Genomic DNA, 18,578 nt, shown 5'->3' with positions numbered 1-18,578 from the left:
TGATCAACCATGTGATCGGGAGACGTGTTCAAATATGTCTCAGTTTTCCTCCCCTGGTACTCGGGTGCAACATTCCAGACGCTTTACTAACACTCTCCCCACTTGGAGAGTCAGCGCCTTTAACCTCCTGTTTGGCCCAGTTTGCAATTTCTGCGGAAGATGAACAGGAATAGCGAGAACCAATGAGAGGCTAGCTGGAGGTGTCTGGACGGGCAAATTTAACTCTCATTTCCCACCAGGAAGAGGAAATAACCAAAGGCTCAGCGTGCCGTACCGGAACCAGATTAGGGCATGAAGCCATCCTGCGGTGTTGCGGCCAGCTCAAAAGAAAGCGAGTTGAACAAAGGAGCTCAGGGGCACTGTAATTCACAAACCTGCAGAGTTATAAATGACAGCTATCGTCCAAAAATAGACTGAAGTAAGACTGCCAAGAGGACTTGAAAGCGGGGCAGAATTGCAGGAAACCGATTTCAGGAGGTAGACTGGAATTGCATTGAAAGCATAGGAAAAGAGGCAGAACGTCCACAATGATGCACTTGGCCAAAAAGGGCGTATGCGTTTTTTCCTGAATATATTCAGGAAAAAACGCATACGCCCTTTTTGGCCAACCAAGCAAGCTTGCAAAGGAAATCTGCACTACAATGAAGTCTCACTTCCCCCCGGTCAAAAGGGCCATCTGAAAAAAGTGTAAAATCCAGAAAGGCAGGACAGGCCATGGAGAACTGGGAGCCTTGTTATGCTGATGGGCGGGATGTAAATTGCCAAGAACCACTCGGGAGAAGTGTATGGTGTTTCCTGAAACATCTAAAAAACAAAGCAACAGAGCCTAGGGCACTTCCACTTATGGTCCTATAGCTTAGGGAAATTAAAATCAAAAAGACACAGCCACCCCAAAGTTTGGAACGGCTCTGTTTACAAGAACCTCGTTTACAGTACAAGTTCAACATCGCAGAAAGTGAAAAATGGATAAAGAACTTCTGGTACTTACATACAATGCAGTATCACTCAGCAATGAAATCTATGTCATCAGGCCCGTAGCAGCACAATGAGTGGATTCAAGTATGATGATTCTAACTGAAGTAAGTCACACAGAAAAAGAAACATCATAAGATATCAGTAATACACGGAATGTAAACTTGGCTACACAGGAACTGAATTACAGAACAGAACAGGGACTCAAATTTAGAAAACCAACTTATGCTTGCTTAAGGGGAAAGGTGAGTTGGGGTGTTGCATAAAACCAGAGATTGAAATGAGCACAGATAAAGTTCCTTAAGTCAAATATGGAATAGACAAGAGCTACTCCTTGCTCAACGAAATGGACTCAACACCGCATATTAAACGCCTAAGAATGTACCTGACTAGTAAGTATCTTAAAACCTATGGATTGCTATGTCTCCGAAAGAGAATCAAGCATGTGTACAGGGGCATAAACGCAGCAGTGATAGGATTGGAGACGTTCGGTGAGCAAATGAAGACCCTTTGAAGTCATATTGCATGGTACCCATTCCACGGGTTTCAACTACCCAGGTTTAAGGTATTCTTCCTTCAGTTAAAACATGCATGTGGAACCTAGAGTATGATCAACCATGTGATCGGGAGACGTGTTCAAATATGTCTCAGTTTTCGTACCCTGGTACTCGGGTGCAACATTCCAGACGCTTTACTAACACTCTCCCGACTTGGAGAGTCAGTCCCTTTAACCTCCTGTTTGGCCCAGTTTGCAATTTCTGCGGAAGATGAACAGGAATAGCGAGAACCAATGAGAGGCTAGCTGGAGGTGTCTGGACGGGCAAATTTAACTCTCATTTCCCACCAGGAAGAGGAAGTAACCAAAGGCTCAGCATTCCGTGCCGGAACCAGATTAGGGCCTGAAGCCATCCTGCGGTGTTGCGGCCAGGTCACAAGAAAGCGAGTTGAAGAAAGTAGCTCAGGGGCACTGTAATTCACAAACCTGCAGAGTTATAAATGACAGCTATCGTCCAAAAATAGACTGAAGTAAGGCTGCCAAGAGGACTTGAAAGCGGGGCAGAATTGCAGGAAACCGATTTCAGGAGGTAGACTGGAATTGCATTGAAAGCATAGGAAAAGAGGCAGAACGTCCACAATGATGCACTTGGCCAAAAAGTGCGTATGCGTTTTTTCCTGAATATATTCAGGAAAAAACGCATACGCCCTTTTTGGCCAACCAAGCAAGCTTGCAAAGGAAATCTGCACTACAATGAAGTCTCACTTCCCCCCGGTCAAAAGGGCCATCTGAAAAAAGTGTAAAATCCAGAAAGGCAGGACAGGCCATGGAGAACTGGGAGCCTTGTTATGCTGATGGGCGGGATGTAAATTGCCAACAGACACTCGGGAGAAGTGTATGGTGTTTCCTGAAACATCTAAAAAACAAAGCAACAGAGCCTAGGGCACTGCCACTTATGGCCTATAGCTTAGGGAAATTAAAATCAAAAAGACACAGCCACCCTAAAGTTTGGGACGACTCTGTTTACAAGAACCTCGTTTACAGTACAAGTTCAACATCGCAGAAAGTGAAAAATGGATAAAGAAGTTGTGGTATTTACTTACAAAGCAATATCACTCAGCAATGAATTCTATGTCATCAGGCCCTTAGCATCACAATGAGTGGATTCAGGTATGATGATTCTAACTGAAATAAGTCACAAAGAAAAAGAAACATCATAAGATATCAGTAATACACGGAATGGAAACTTGGCTACACAGGAACTGAATTACAGAACAGAACAGGGTCTCAAATTTAGAAAACCAACTTATGCTTGCTTAAGGGGAAAGGTGAGTTGGGGTGCTGCATAAAACCAGAGATTGAAATGAGCACAGATAAAGTTCCTTAAGCCAAATATGGAATAGACAAGAGCTACTCCTTGCTCAACGAAATGGACTCAAAACCCCATATTAAACCCCTAAGAATGTACCTGACTAGTAAGTATCTTAAAACCTATGGATTGCTATGTCTCCAAAAGAGAATCGAGCGTGTGTACAGGGGAATAAACACAGCAGTGATAGGATTGGAGAGGTTCGGTGAGCAAATGAAGACCCTATGAAGTTATATTGCATGGTACCCATTACACGGGTCTCAACTCTCCAGGTTTAAGGTATTCTTCCTTCAGCTAAAACATGCATGTGGAACCCAAGTATGATCAACCATGTGAACGGGAGACGTGTTCAAATATGTCTCAGTTTTCCTCCCCTGGTACTCTGGTGCAACATTCCAGACGCTTTACTAACACTCTCCCGACTTGGAGAGTCAGTCCCTTTAACCTCCTGTTTGGCCCAGTTTGCAATTTCTGCGGAAGATGAACAGGAATAGCGAGAACCAATGAGAGGCTAGCTGGAGGTGTCTGGACGGGCAAATTTAACTCTCATTTCCCACCAGGAAGAGGATTTAACCAAAGGCTCAGCATGCCGGGCCGGAACCAGATTAGGGCCTGAAGCCATCATGCGGTGTTGCGGCCAGGTCACAAGAAAGCGAGTTGAAGAAAGGAGCTCAGGGGCACTGTAATTCACAAACCTGCAGAGTTATAAATGACAGCTATCGTCCAAAAATAGACTGAAGTAAGGCTGCCAAGAGGACTTGAAAGCGGGGCAGAATTGCAGGAAACCGATTTCAGGAGGTAGACTGGAATTGCATTGAAAGCATAGGAAAAGAGGCAGAACGTCCACAATGATGCACTTGGCCAAAAAGGGCGTATGCGTTTTTTCCTGAATATATTCAGGAAAAAACGCATACGCCCTTTTTGGCCAACCAAGCAAGCTTGCAAAGGAAATCTGCACTACAATGAAGTCTCACTTCCCCCCGGTCAAAAGGGCCATCTGAAAAAAGTGTAAAATCCAGAAAGGCAACAGGCCATTGAGAACTGGGAGCCTTGTTATGCTGATGGGCGGGATGTAAATTGCCAACAGACACTCGGGAGAAGTGTATGGTGTTTCCTGAAACATCTAAAAAACAAAGCAACAGAGCCTAGGGCACTTCCACTTATGGTCCTATAGCTTAGGGAAATTAAAATCAAAAAGACACAGCCACCCCAAAGTTTGGAACGGCTCTGTTTACAAGAACCTCGTTTACAGTACAAGTTCAACATCGCAGAAAGTGAAAAATGGATAAAGAACTTGTGGTACTTACGTACAATGCAGTATCACTCAGCAATGAAATCTATGTCATCAGGCCCGTAGCAGCATAATGAGTAGATTCAGGTACGATGATTCTAACTGAAATAAGTCACACAGAAAAAGAAACATCATAAGATATCAGTAATACACGGAATGTAAACTTGGCTACACAGGAACTGAATTCCAAAACAGAACAGGTTCTCAAATTTAGAAAACCAACTTATGCTTGCTTAAGGGTAAAGGTGAGTTGGGGTGCTGCATAAAACCAGAGATTGAAATGAGCACAGATAAAGTTCCTTAAGTCAAATATGGAATAGACAAGAGCTACTCCTTGCTCAACGAAATGGACTCAACACCGCATATTAAACGCCTAAGAATGTACCTGACTAGTAAGTATCTTAAAACCTATGGATTGCTATGTCTCCGAAAGAGAATCAAGCATGTGTACAGGGGCATAAACGCAACAGTGATAGGATTGGAGAGGTTCGGTGAGCAAATGAAGACCCTTTGAAGTCATATTGCATGGTACCCATTACACGGGTCTCAACTCTCCAGGTTTAAGGTATTCTTCCTTCAGCTAAAACATGCATGTGGAACCCAGAGTATGATCAACCATATGATCGGGAGACGTGTTCAAATATGTCTCAGTTTTCCTCCCCTGGTACTCGGGTGCAACATTCCAGACGCTTTACTAACACTCTCCCCACTTGGAGAGTCAGTCCCTTTAACCTCCTGTTTGGCCCAGTTTGCAATTTCTGCGGAAGATGAACAGGAATAGCGAGAACCAATGAGAGACTAGCTGGAGGTGTCTGGACGGGCAAATTTAACTCTCATTTCCCACCAGGAAGAGGAAACAACCAAAGGCTCAGCGTGCCGTGCCGGAACCAGATTAGGGCCTGAAGCCATCCTGCGGTGTTGCGGCCAGGTCACAAGAAAGCGAGTTGAAGAAAGGAGCTCAGGGGCACTGTAATTCACAAACCTGCAGAGTTATAAATGACAGCTATCGTCCAAAAATAGACTGAAGTAAGGCTGCCAAGAGGACTTGAAAGCGGGGCAGAATTGCAGGAAACCGATTTCAGGAGGTAGACTGGAATTGCATTGAAAGCATAGGAAAAGAGGCAGAACGTCCACAATGATGCACTTGGCCAAAAAGGGCGTATGCGTTTTTTCCTGAATATATTCAGGAAAAAACGCATACGCCCTTTTTGGCCAACCAAGCAAGCTTGCAAAGGAAATCTGCACTACAATGAAGTCTCACTTCTCCCCGGTCAAAAGGGCCATCTGAAAAAAGTGTAAAATCCAGAAAGGCAGGACAGGCCATGGAGAACTGGGAGCCTTGTTATGCTGATGGGCGGGATGTAAATTGCCAACAACCACTCGGGAGAAGTGTATGGTGTTTCCTGAAACATCTAAAAAACAAAGCAACAGAACCTAGGGCACTTCCACTTATGGTCCTATAGCTTAGGGAAATTAAAATCAAAAAGACACAGCCACCCCAAAGTTTGGGACGCCTCTGTTTACAAGAACCTCGTTTACAGTACAAGTTCAACATCGCAGAAAGTGAAAAATGGATAAAGAAGTTGTGGTATTTACTTACAAAGCAATATCACTCAGCAATGAAATCTGTGTCATCAGGCCCTTAGCAGCACAATGAGTGGATTCAGGTATGATGATTTTAACTGAAATAAGTCACACAGAAAAAGAAACATCATAAGATATCAGTAATACACGGAATGTAAACTTGGCTACACAGGAACTGAATTACAGAACAGAACAGGGTCTCAAATTTAGAAAACCAACTTATTCTTGCTTAAGGGTAAAGGTGAGTTGGGGTGCTGCATAAAACCAGAGATTGAAATGAGCACAGATAAAGTTCCTTAAGCCAAATATGGAATAGACAAGAGCTACTCCTTGCTCAACGAAATGGACTCAACACCCCATATTAAACGCCTAAGAATGTACCTGACTAGTAAGTATCTTAAAACCTATGGATTGCTATGTCTCCGAAAGAGAATCAAGCATGTGTACAGGGGCATAAACGCAGCAGTGATAGGATTGGAGAGGTTCGGTGAGCAAATGAAGACCCTTTGAAGTCATATTGCATGGTACCCATTCCACGGGTTTCAACTACCCAGGTTTAAGGTATTCTTCCTTCAGCTAAAAAATGCATGTGGAACCTAGAGTATGATCAACCATGTGATCGGGAGACGTGTTCAAATATGTCTCAGTTTTCGTACCCTAGTACTCGGGTGCAACATTCCAGACGCTTTACTAACACTCTCCCGACTTGGAGAGTCAGTCCCTTTAACCTCCTGTTTGGCCCAGTTTGCAATTTCTGCGGAAGATGAACAGGAATAGCGAGAACCAATGAGAGGCTAGCTGGAGGTGTCTGGACGGGCAAATTTAACTCTCATTTCCCACCAGGAAGAGGAAATAACCAAAGGCTCAGCGTGCCGTGCCGGAACCAGATTAGGGCCTGAAGCCATCCTGCGGTGTTGCGGCCAGCTCAAAAGAAAGCGAGTTGAAGAAAGGAGCTCAGGGGCACTGTAATTCACAAACCTGCAGAGTTATAAATGACAGCTATCGTCCAAAAATAGACTGAAGTAAGGCTGCCAAGAGGACTTGAAAGCAGGGCAGAATTGCAGGAAACCGATTTCAGGAGGTAGACTGGAATTGCATTGAAAGCATAGGAAAAGAGGCAGAACGTCCACAATGATGCACTTGGCCAAAAAGGGCGTATGCGTTTTTTCCTGAATATATTCAGGAAAAAACGCATACGCCCTTTTTGGCCAACCAAGCAAGCTTGCAAAGGAAATCTGCACTACAATGAAGTCTCACTTCCCCCCGGTCAAAAGGGCCATCTGAAAAAAGTGTAAAATCCAGAAAGGCAGGACAGGCCATGGAGAACTGGGAGCCTTGTTATGCTGATGGGCGGGATGTAAATTGCCAAGAACCACTCGGGAGAAGTGTATGGTGTTTCCTGAAACATGTAAAAAACAAAGCAACAGAACCTAGGGCACTTCCACTTATGGTCCTATAGCTTAGGGAAATTAAAATCAAAAAGACACAGCCACCCCAAAGTTTGGAACGGCTCTGTTTACAAGAACCTCGTTTACAGTACAAGTTCAACATCGCAGAAAGTGAAAAATGGATAAAGAAGTTGTGGTATTTACTTACAAAGCAATATCACTCAGCAATGAAATCTATGTCATCAGGCCCTTAGCAGCACAATGAGTGGATTCAGGTACGATGATTCTAACTGAAATAAGTCACACAGAAAAAGAAACATCATAAGATATCACTAATACACGGAATGTAAACTTGGATACACAGGAACTGAATTCCAAAACAGAACAGGGTCTAAAATTTAGAAAACCAACTTATGCTTGCTTAAGGGTAAAGGTGAGTTGGGGTGCTGCATAAAACCAGAGATTGAAATGAGCACAGATAAAGTTCCTTAAGTCAAATATGGAATAGACAAGAGCTACTCCTTGCTCAACGAAATGGACTCAACACCGCATATTAAACGCCTAAGAATGTACCTGACTAGTAAGTATCGTAAAACCTATGGATTGCTATGTCTCCGAAAGAGAATCAAGCATGTGTACAGGGGCATAAACGCAGCAGTGATAGGATTGGAGAGGTTCGGTGAGCAAATGAAGACCCTTTGAAGTCATATTGCATGGTACCCATTACACGGGTCTCAACTCTCCAGGTTTAAGGTATTCTTCCTTCAGCTAAAACATGCATGTGGATCCCAAGTATGATCAACCATGTGAACGGGAGACGTGTTCAAATATGTCTCAGTTTTCCTCCCCTGGTACTCGGGTGCAACATTCCAGACGCTTTACTAACACTCTCCCCACTTGGAGAGTCAGCGCCTTTAACCTCCTGTTTGGCCCAGTTTGCAATTTCTGCGGAAGATGAACAGGAATAGCGAGAACCAATGAGAGGCTAGCTGGAGGTGTCTGGACGGGCAAATTTAACTCTCATTTCCCACCAGGAAGAGGAAATAACCAAAGGCTCAGCGTGCCGTACCGGAACCAGATTAGGGCCTGAAGCCACCATGCAGTGTTGCGGCCAGCTCAAAAGAAAGCGAGTTGAAGAAAGGAGCTCAGGGGCACTGTAATTCACAAACCTGCAGAGTTATAAATGACAGCTATCGTCCAAAAATAGACTGAAGTAAGGCTGCCAAGAGGACTTGAAAGCGGGGCAGAATTGCAGGAAACCGATTTCAGGAGGTAGACTGGAATTGCATTGAAAGCATAGGAAAAGAGGCAGAACGTCCACAATGATGCACTTGGCCAAAAAGGGCGTATGCGTTTTTTCCTGAATATATTCAGGAAAAAACGCATACGCCCTTTTTGGCCAACCAAGCAAGCTTGCAAAGGAAATCTGCACTACAATGAAGTCTCACTTCCCCCCGGTCAAAATGGCAATCTGAAAAAAGTGTAAAATCCAGAAAGGCAGGACAGGCCATGGAGAACTGGGAGCCTTGTTATGCTGATGGGTGGGATGTAAATTGCCAACAACCACTCGGGAGAAGTGTATGGTGTTTCCTGAAACATCTAAAAAACAAAGCAACAGAACCTAGGGCACTTCCACTTATGGTCCTATAGCTTAGGGAAATTAAAATCAAAAAGACACAGCCACCCCAAAGTTTGGAACGGCTCTGTTTACAAGAACCTCGTTTACAGTACAAGTTCAACATCGCAGAAAGTGAAAAATGGATAAAGAAGTTGTGGTATTTACTTACAAAGCAATATCACTCAGCAATGAAATCTGTGTCATCAGGCCCTTAGCAGCACAATGAGTGGATTCAGGTATGATGATTCTAACTGAAATAAGTCACACAGAAAAGAAACATCATAAGATATCAGTAATACACAGAATGTAAACGTGGCTACACAGGAACTGAATTACAGAACAGAACAGCGTCTCAAATTTAGAAAACCAACTTATGCTTGCTTAAGGGTAAAGGTGAGTTGGGGTGCTGCATAAAACCAGAGATTGAAATGAGCACAGATAAACTTCCTTAAGCCAAATATGGAATAGACAAGAGCTACTCCTTGCTCAATGAAATGGACTCAACACCCCATATTAAACGCCTAAGAATGTACCTGACTAGTAAGTGTCTTAAAACCTATGGATTGCTATGTCTCCAAAAGAGAATCAAGCGTGTGTACAGGGGCATAAACGCAGCAGTGATAGGATTGGAGAGGTTCGGTGAGCAAATGAAGACCCTTTGAAGTCATATTGCATGGTACCCATTACACGGGTCTCAACTCTCCAGGTTTAAGGTATTCTTCCTTCAGCTAAAACATGCATGTGGATCCCAAGTATGATCAACCATGTGAACGGGAGACGTGTTCAAATATGTCTCAGTTTTCCTCCCCTGGTACTCGGGTGCAACATTCCAGACGCTTTACTAACACTCTCCCCACTTGGAGAGTCAGCGCCTTTAACTTCCTGTTTGGCCCAGTTTGCAATTTCTGCGGAAGATGAACAGGAATAGCGAGAACCAATGAGAGGCTAGCTGGAGGTGTCTGGACGGGCAAATTTAACTCTCATTTCCCACCAGGAAGAGGAAATAACCAAAGGCTCAGCGTGCCGTACCGGAACCAGATTAGGGCCTGAAGCCATCCTGCGGTACTGCGGCCAGCTCACAAGAAAGCGAGTTGAAGAAAGGAGCTCAGGGGCACTGTAATTCACAAACCTGCAGAGTTATAAATGACAGCTATCGTCCAAAAATAGACTGAAGTAAGGCTGCCAAGAGGACTTGAAAGCGGGGCAGAATTGCAGGAAACCGATTTCAGGAGGTAGACTGGAATTGCATTGAAAGCATAGGAAAAGAGGCAGAACGTCCACAATGATGCACTTGGCCAAAAAGGGCGTATGCGTTTTTTCCTGAATATATTCAGGAAAAAACGCATACGCCCTTTTTGGCCAACCAAGCAAGCTTGCAAAGGAAATCTGCACTACAATGAAGTCTCACTTCCCCCCGGTCAAAAGGGCCATCTGAAAAAAGTGTAAAATCCAGAAAGGCAGGACAGGCCATGGAGAACTGGGAGCCTTGTTATGCTGATGGGTGGGATGTAAATTGCCAACAGACACTCGGGAGAAGTGTATGGTGTTTCCTGAAACATCTAAAAAACAAAGCAACAGAGCCTAGGGCACTGCCACTTATGGTCCTATAGCTTAGGGAAATTAAAATCAAAAAGACACAGGCACCCCAAAGTTTGGGACGCCTCTGTTTACAAGAACCTCGTTTACAGTACAAGTTCAACATCGCAGAAAGTGAAAAATGGATAAAGAAGTTGTGGTATTTACTTACAAAGCAATATCACTCAGCAATGAATTCTATGTCATCAGGCCCTTAGCATCACAATGAGTGGATTCAGGTATGATGATTCTAACTGAAATAAGTCACACAGAAAAAGAAACATCATAAGATATCAGTAATACACGGAATGTAAACTTGGCTACACAGGAACTGAATTACAGAACAGAACAGGGTCTCAAATTTAGAAAACCAACTTATGCTTGCTTAAGGGGAAAGGTGAGTTGGGGTGCTGCATAAAACCAGAGATTGAAATGAGCACAGATAAAGTTCCTTAAGCCAAATATGGAATAGACAAGAGCTACTCCTTGCTCAACGAAATGGACTCAACACCCCATATTAAACCCCTAAGAATGTACCTGACTAGTAAGTATCTTAAAACCTATGGATTGCTATGTCTCCAAAAGAGAATCAAGCGTGTGTACAGGGGAATAAACACAGCAGTGATAGGATTGGAGAGGTTCGGTGAGCAAATGAAGACCCTTTGAAGTTATATTGCATGGTACCCATTACACGGGTCTCAACTCTCCAGGTTTAAGGTATTCTTCCTTCAGCTAAAACATGCATGTGGAACCCAGAGTATGATCAACCATGTGAACGGGAGACGTGTTCAAATATGTCTCAGTTTTCCTCCCCTGGTACTCGGGTGCAACATTCCAGACGCTTTACTAACACTCTCCCGACTTGGAGAGTCAGTCCCTTTAACCTCCTGTTTGGCCCAGTTTGCAATTTCTGCGGAAGATGAACAGGAATAGCGAGAACCAATGAGAGGCTAGCTGGAGGTGTCTGGACGGGCAAATTTAACTCTCATTTCCCACCAGGAAGAGGAATTAACCAAAGGCTCAGCGTGCCGGGCCGGAACCAGATTAGGGCCTGAAGCCATCCTGCGGTGTTGCGGCCAGGTCACAAGAAAGCGAGTTGAAGAAAGGAGCTCAGGGGCACTGTAATTCACAAACCTGCAGAGTTATAAATGACAGCTATCGTCCAAAAATAGACTGAAGTAAGGCTGCCAAGAGGACTTGAAAGCGGGGCAGAATTGCAGGAAACCGATTTCAGGAGGTAGACTGGAATTGCATTGAAAGCATAGGAAAAGAGGCAGAACGTCCACAATGATGCACTTGGCCAAAAAGGGCGTATGCGTTTTTTCCTGAATATATTCAGGAAAAAACGCATACGCCCTTTTTGGCCAACCAAGCAAGCTTGCAAAGGAAATCTGCACTACAATGAAGTCTCACTTCCCCCCGGTCAAAAGGGCCATCTGAAAAAAGTGTAAAATCCAGAAAGGCAACAGGCCATTGAGAACTGGGAGCCTTGTTATGCTGATGGGCGGGATGTAAATTGCCAACAGACACTTGGGAGAAGTGTATGGTGTTTCCTGAAACATCTAAAAAACAAAGCAACAGAGCCTAGGGCACTTCCACTTATGGTCCTATAGCTTAGGGAAATTAAAATCAAAAAGACACAGCCACCCCAAAGTTTGGAACGGCTCTGTTTACAAGAACCTCGTTTACAGTACAAGTTCAACATCGCAGAAAGTGAAAAATGGATAAAGAAGTTGTGGTATTCACTTACAAAGCAATATCACTCAGCAATGAAATCTATGTCATCAGGCCCTTAGCATCGCAATGAGTGGATTCAGGTATGATGATTCTAACTGAAATAAGTCACACAGAAAAAGAAACATCATAAGATATCACTAATACACGGAATGTAAACTTGCCTACACAGGAACTGAATTACAGAACAGAACAGGGTCTCAAATTTAGAAAACCAACTTATGCTTGCTTAAGGGTAAAGGTGAGTTGGGGTGCTGCATAAAACCAGAGATTGAAATGAGCACAGATAAAGTTCCTTAAGCCAAATATGGAATAGACAAGAGCTACTCCTTGCTCAACGAAATGGACTCAACACCCCATATTAAACGCCTAAGAATGTTCCTGACTAGTAAGTATCTTAAAACCTATGGATTGCTATGTCTCCAAAAGAGAATCAAGCATGTGTACAGGGGCATAAACGCAGCAGTGATAGGATTGGAGAGGTTCGGTGAGCAAATGAAGACCCTTTGAAGTCATATTGCATGGTACCCATTCCACGGGTATCAACTACCCAGGTTTAAGGTATTCTTCCTTCAGCTAAAACATGCATGTGGAACCCAGAGTATGATCAACCATGTGAACGGGAGACGTGTTCAAATATGTCTCAGTTTTCCTCCCCTGGTACTCGGGTGCAACATTCCAGACGCTTTACTAACACTCTCCCGACTTGGAGAGTCAGTCCCTTTAACCTCCTGTTTGGCCCAGTTTGCAATTTCTGCGGAAGATGAACAGGAATAGCGAGAACCAATGAGAGGCTAGCTGGAGGTGTCTGGACGGGCAAATTTAACTCTCATTTCCCACCAGGAAGAGGAATTAACCAAAGGCTCAGCATGCCGGGCCGGAACCACATTAGGGCCTGAAGCCATCCTGCGGTGTTGCGGCCAGGTCACAAGAAAGCGAGTTGAAGAAAGGAGCTCAGGGGCACTGTAATTCACAAACCTGCAGAGTTATAAATGACAGCTATCGTCCAAAAATAGACTGAAGTAAGGCTGCCAAGAGGACTTGAAAGCGGGGCAGAATTGCAGGAAACCGATTTCAGGAGGTAGACTGGAATTGCATTGAAAGCATAGGAAAAGAGGCAGAACGTCCACAATGATGCACTTGGCCAAAAAGGGCGTATGCGTTTTTTCCTGAATATATTCAGGAAAAAACACATACGCCCTTTTTGGCCAACCAAGCAAGCTTGCAAAGGAAATCTGCACTACAATGAAGTCTCACTTCCCCCCGGTCAAAAGGGCCATCTGAAAAAAGTGTAAAATCCAGAAAGGCAGGACAGGCCATGGAGAACTGGGAGCCTTGTTATGCTGATGGGCGGGATGTAAATTGCCAACAGACACTCGGGAGAAGTGTATGGTGTTTCCTGAAACATCTAAAAAACAAAGCAACAGAGCCTAGGGCACTTCCACTTATGGTCCTATAGCTTAGGGAAATTAAAATCAAAAAGACACAGCCACCCCAAAGTTTGGGACGCCTCTGTTTACAAGAACCTCGTTTACAGTACAAGTTCAACATCGCAGAAAGTGAAAAATGGATAAAGAAGTTGTGGTATTTACTTACAAAGCAATATCACTCAGCAATGAATTCTATGTCATCAGGCCCTTAGCATCACAATGAGTGGATTCAGGTATGATGATTCTAACTGAAATAAGTCACACAGAAAAAGAAACATCATAAGATATCAGTAATACACGGAATGAAAACTTGGCTACACAGGAACTGAATTACAGAACAGAACAGGGTCTCAAATATAGAAAACCAACTTATGCTTGCTTAAGGGTAAAGGTGAGTTGGGGTGCTGCATAAAACCAGAGATTGAAATGAGCACAGACAAATTTCCTTAAGCCAAATATGGAATAGACAAGAGCTACTCCTTGCTCAACGAAATGGACTCAACACCCCATATTAAACCCCTAAGAATGTACCTGACTAGTAAGTATCTTAAAACCTATGGATTGCTATGTCTCCAAAAGAGAATCAAGCGTGTGTACAGGGGAATAAACACAGCAGTGATAGGATTGGAGAGGTTCGGTGAGCAAATGAAGACCCTTTGAAGATATATTGCATGGTACCCATTACACGGGTCTCAACTCTCCAGGTTTAAGGTATTCTTCCTTCAGCTAAAACATGCATGTGGAACCCAGAGTATGATCAACCATGTGAACGGGAGACGTGTTCAAATATGTCTCAGTTTTCCTCCCCTGGTACTCGGGTGCAACATTCCAGACGCTTTACTAACACTCTCCCGACTTGGAGAGTCATTCTCTTTAACCTCCTGTTTGGCCCAGTTTGCAATTTCTGCGGAAGATGAACAGGAATAGCGAGAACCAATGAGAGGCTAGCTGGAGGTGTCTGGACGGGCAAATTTAACTCTCATTTCCCACCAGGAAGAGGAATTAACCAAAGGCTCAGCATGCCGGGCCGGAACCAGATTAGGGCCTGAAGCCATCCTGCGGTGTTGCGGCCAGGTCACAAGAAAGCGAGTTGAAGAAAGGAGCTCAGGGGCACTGTAATTCACAAACCTGCAGAGTTATAAATGACAGCTATCGTCCAAAAATAGACTGAAGTAAGGCTGCCAAGAGGACTTGAAAGCGGGGCAGAATTGCAGGAAACCGATTTCAGGAGGTAGACTGGAATTGCATTGAAAGCATAGGAAAAGAGGCAGAACGTCCACAATGATGCACTTGGCCAAAAAGGGCGTATGCGTTTTTTCCTGAATATATTCAGGAAAAAACGCATACGCCCTTTTTGGCCAACCAAGCAAGCTTGCAAAGGAAATCTGCACTACAATGAAGTCTCACTTCCCCTCGGTCAAAAGGGCCATCTGAAAAAAGTGTAAAATCCAGAAAGGCAACAGGCCATTGAGAACTGGGAGCCTTGTTATGCTGATGGGCGGGATGTAAATTGCCAACAGACACTTGGGAGAAGTGTATGGTGTTTCCTGAAACATCTAAAAAACAAAGCAACAGAGCCTAGGGCACTTCCACTTATGGTCCTATAGCTTAGGGAAATTAAAATCAAAAAGACACAGCCACCCCAAAGTTTGGAACGGCTCTGTTTACAAGAACCTCGTTTACAGTACAAGTTCAACATCGCAGAAAGTGAAAAATGGATAAAGAAGTTGTGGTATTCACTTACAAAGCAATATCACTCAGCAATGAAATCTATGTCATCAGGCCCTTAGCATCGCAATGAGTGGATTCAGGTATGATGATTCTAACTGAAATAAGTCACACAGAAAAAGAAACATCATAAGATATCACTAATACACGGAATGTAAACTTGCCTACACAGGAACTGAATTACAGAACAGAACAGGGTCTCAAATTTAGAAAACCAACTTATGCTTGCTTAAGGGTAAAGGTGAGTTGGGGTGCTGCATAAAACCAGAGATTGAAATGAGCACAGATAAAGTTCCTTAAGCCAAATATGGAATAGACAAGAGCTACTCCTTGCTCAACGAAATGGACTCAACACCCCATATTAAACGCCTAAGAATGTTCCTGACTAGTAAGTATCTTAAAACCTATGGATTGCTATGTCTCCAAAAGAGAATCAAGCATGTGTACAGGGGCATAAACGCAGCAGTGATAGGATTGGAGAGGTTCGGTGAGCAAATGAAGACCCTTTGAAGTCATATTGCATGGTACCCATTCCACGGGTTTCAACTACCCAGGTTTAAGGTATTCTTCCTTCAGCTAAAACATGCATGTGGAACCCAAGTATGATCAACCATGTGATCGGGAGACGTGTTCAAATATGTCTCAGTTTTCCTCCCCTGGTACTCGGGTGCAACATTCCAGACGCTTTACTAACACTCTCCCCACTTGGAGAGTCAGCGCCTTTAACCTCCTGTTTGGCCCAGTTTGCAATTTCTGCGGAAGATGAACAGGAATAGCGAGAACCAATGAGAGGCTAGCTGGAGGTGTCTGGACGGGCAAATTTAACTCTCATTTCCCACCAGGAAGAGGAAATAACCAAAGGCTCAGTGTGCCGTACCGGAACCAGATTAGGGCCTGAAGCCATCCTGCGGTGTTGCGGCCAGCTCAAAAGAAAGCGAGTTGAACAAAGGAGCTCAGGGGCACTGTAATTCACAAACCTGCAGAGTTATAAATGACAGCTATCGTCCAAAAATAGACTGAAGTAAGGCTGCCAAGAGGACTTGAAAGCGGGGCAGAATTGCAGGAAACCGATTTCAGGAGGTAGACTGGAATTGCATTGAAAGCATAGGAAAAGAGGCAGAACGTCCACAATGATGCACTTGGCCAAAAAGGGCGTATGCGTTTTTTCCTGAATATATTCAGGAAAAAACGCATACGCCCTTTTTGGCCAACCAAGCAAGCTGGCAAAGGAAATCTGCACTACAATGAAGTCTCACTTCCCCCCGGTCAAAAGGGCCATCTGAAAAAAGTGTAAAATCCAGAAAGGCAGGACAGGCCATGGAGAACTGGGAGCCTTGTTATGCTGATGGGCGGGATGTAAATTGCCAACAACCACTCGGGAGAAGTGTATGGTGTTTCCTGAAACATCTAAAAAACAAAGCAACAGAGCCTAGGGCACTTCCACTTATGGTCCTATAGCTTAGGGAAATTAAAATCAGAAAGACACAGCCACCCCAAAGTTTGGAACGGCTCTGTTTACAAGAACCTCGTTTACAGTACAAGTTCAACATCGCAGAAAGTGAAAAATGGATAAAGAACTTGTGGTACTTACATACAATGCAGTATCACTCAGCAATGAAATCTATGTCATGAGGCCCGTAGCAGCATAATGAGTAGATTCAGGTACGATGATTCTAACTGAAATAAGTCACACAGAAAAAGAAACATCATAAGATATCAGTAATACACGGAATGTAAACTTGGCTATACAGGAACTGAATTCCAAAACAGAACAGGGTCTCAAATTTAGAAAACCAACTTATGCTTGCTTAAGGGTAAAGGTGAGTTGGGTTGCTGCATAAAACCAGAGATTGAAATGAGCACAGATAAAGTTCCTTAAGCCAAATATGGAATAGACAAGAGCTACTCCTTGCTCAACGAAATGGACTCAACACCGCATATTAAACGCCTAAGAATGTACCTGACTAGTAAGTATCTTAAAACCTATGGATTGTTATGTCTCCAAAAGAGAATCAAGCATGTGTACAGTGGCATAAACACAGCAGTGATAGGATTGGAGAGGTTCGGTGAGTAAATGAAGACCCTTTGAAGTCATATTGCATGGTACCCATTCCCCGGGTTTCAACTACCCAGGTTTTAGGTATTCTTCCTTCAGCTAAAACATGCATGTGGAACCCAAGTATGATCAACCATGTGAACGGGAGACGTGTTCAAATATGTCTCAGTTTTCCTCCCCTGGTACTCGGGTGCAACATTCCAGACGCTTTACTAACACTCTCCCCACTTGGAGAGTCAGCGCCTTTAACCTCCTGTTTGGCCCAGTTTGCAATTTCTGCGGAAGATGAACAGGAATAGCGAGAACCAATGAGAGGCTAGCTGGAGGTGTCTGGACGGGCAAATTTAACTCTCATTTCCCACCAGGAAGAGGAAATAACCAAAGGCTCAGCGTGCCGTACCGGAACCAGATTAGGGCCTGAAGCCATCCTGCGGTGTTGCGGCCAGCTGAAAAGAAAGCGAGTTGAACAAAGGAGCTCAGGGGCACTGTAATTCACAAACCTGCAGAGTTATAAATGACAGCTATCGTCCAAAAATAGACTGAAGTAAGGCTGCCAAGAGGACTTGAAAGCGGGGCAGAATTGCAGGAAACCGATTTCAGGAGGTAGACTGGAATTGCATTGAAAGCATAGGAAAAGAGGCAGAACGTCCACAATGATGCACTTGGCCAAAAAGGGCGTATGCGTTTTTTCCTGAATATATTCAGGAAAAAACGCATACGCCCTTTTTGGCCAACCAAGCAAGCTTGCAAAGGAAATCTGCACTACAATGAAGTCTCACTTCCCCCCGGTCAAAAGGGCCATCTGAAAAAAGTGTAAAATCCAGAAAGGCAGGACAGGCCATGGAGAACTGGGAGCCTTGTTATGCTGATGGGCGGGATGTAAATTGCCAACAGACACTCGGGAGAAGTGTATGGTGTTTCCTGAAACATCTAAAAAACAAAGCAACAGAACCTAGGGCACTTCCACTTATGGTCCTATAGCTTAGGGAAATTAAAATCAAAAAGACACAGCCACCCCAAAGTTTGGAACGGCTCTGTTTACAAGAACCTCGTTTACAGTACAAGTTCAACATCGCAGAAAGTGAAAAATGGATAAAGAAGTTGTGGTATTTACTTACAAAGCAATATCACTCAGCAATGAAATCTGTGTCATCAGGCCCGTAGCAGCACAATGAGTGGATTCAAGTATGATGATTCTAACTGAAGTAAGTCACACAGAAAAAGAAACATCATAAGATATCAGTAATACACGGAATGTAAACTTGGCTACACAGGAACTGAATTACAGAACAGAACAGGGACTCAAATTTAGAAAACCAACTTATGCTTGCTTAAGG

The 18,578-nt window shown here is 43.9% G+C and overlaps 1 long non-coding RNA gene across 5 annotated transcripts in view; it reads right to left on the bottom strand.

The window, feature by feature from the left end:
• Positions 1–18,578, bottom strand: part of LOC307190093 — a 1,314,632-nt gene that overhangs the window by 142,740 nt on the left and 1,153,314 nt on the right. The gene's annotated exons all lie outside the window — the stretch shown is intronic.

Source organism: Stenella coeruleoalba, assembly GCF_951394435.1.
Source record: "Stenella coeruleoalba genome assembly, chromosome: 8".
In the NCBI taxonomy this organism is placed as follows: domain Eukaryota; kingdom Metazoa; phylum Chordata; class Mammalia; order Artiodactyla; family Delphinidae; genus Stenella; species Stenella coeruleoalba.
Note: the sequence above shows the minus strand (reverse complement) of the source record. Positions and strands in the feature narration are given on the sequence as shown.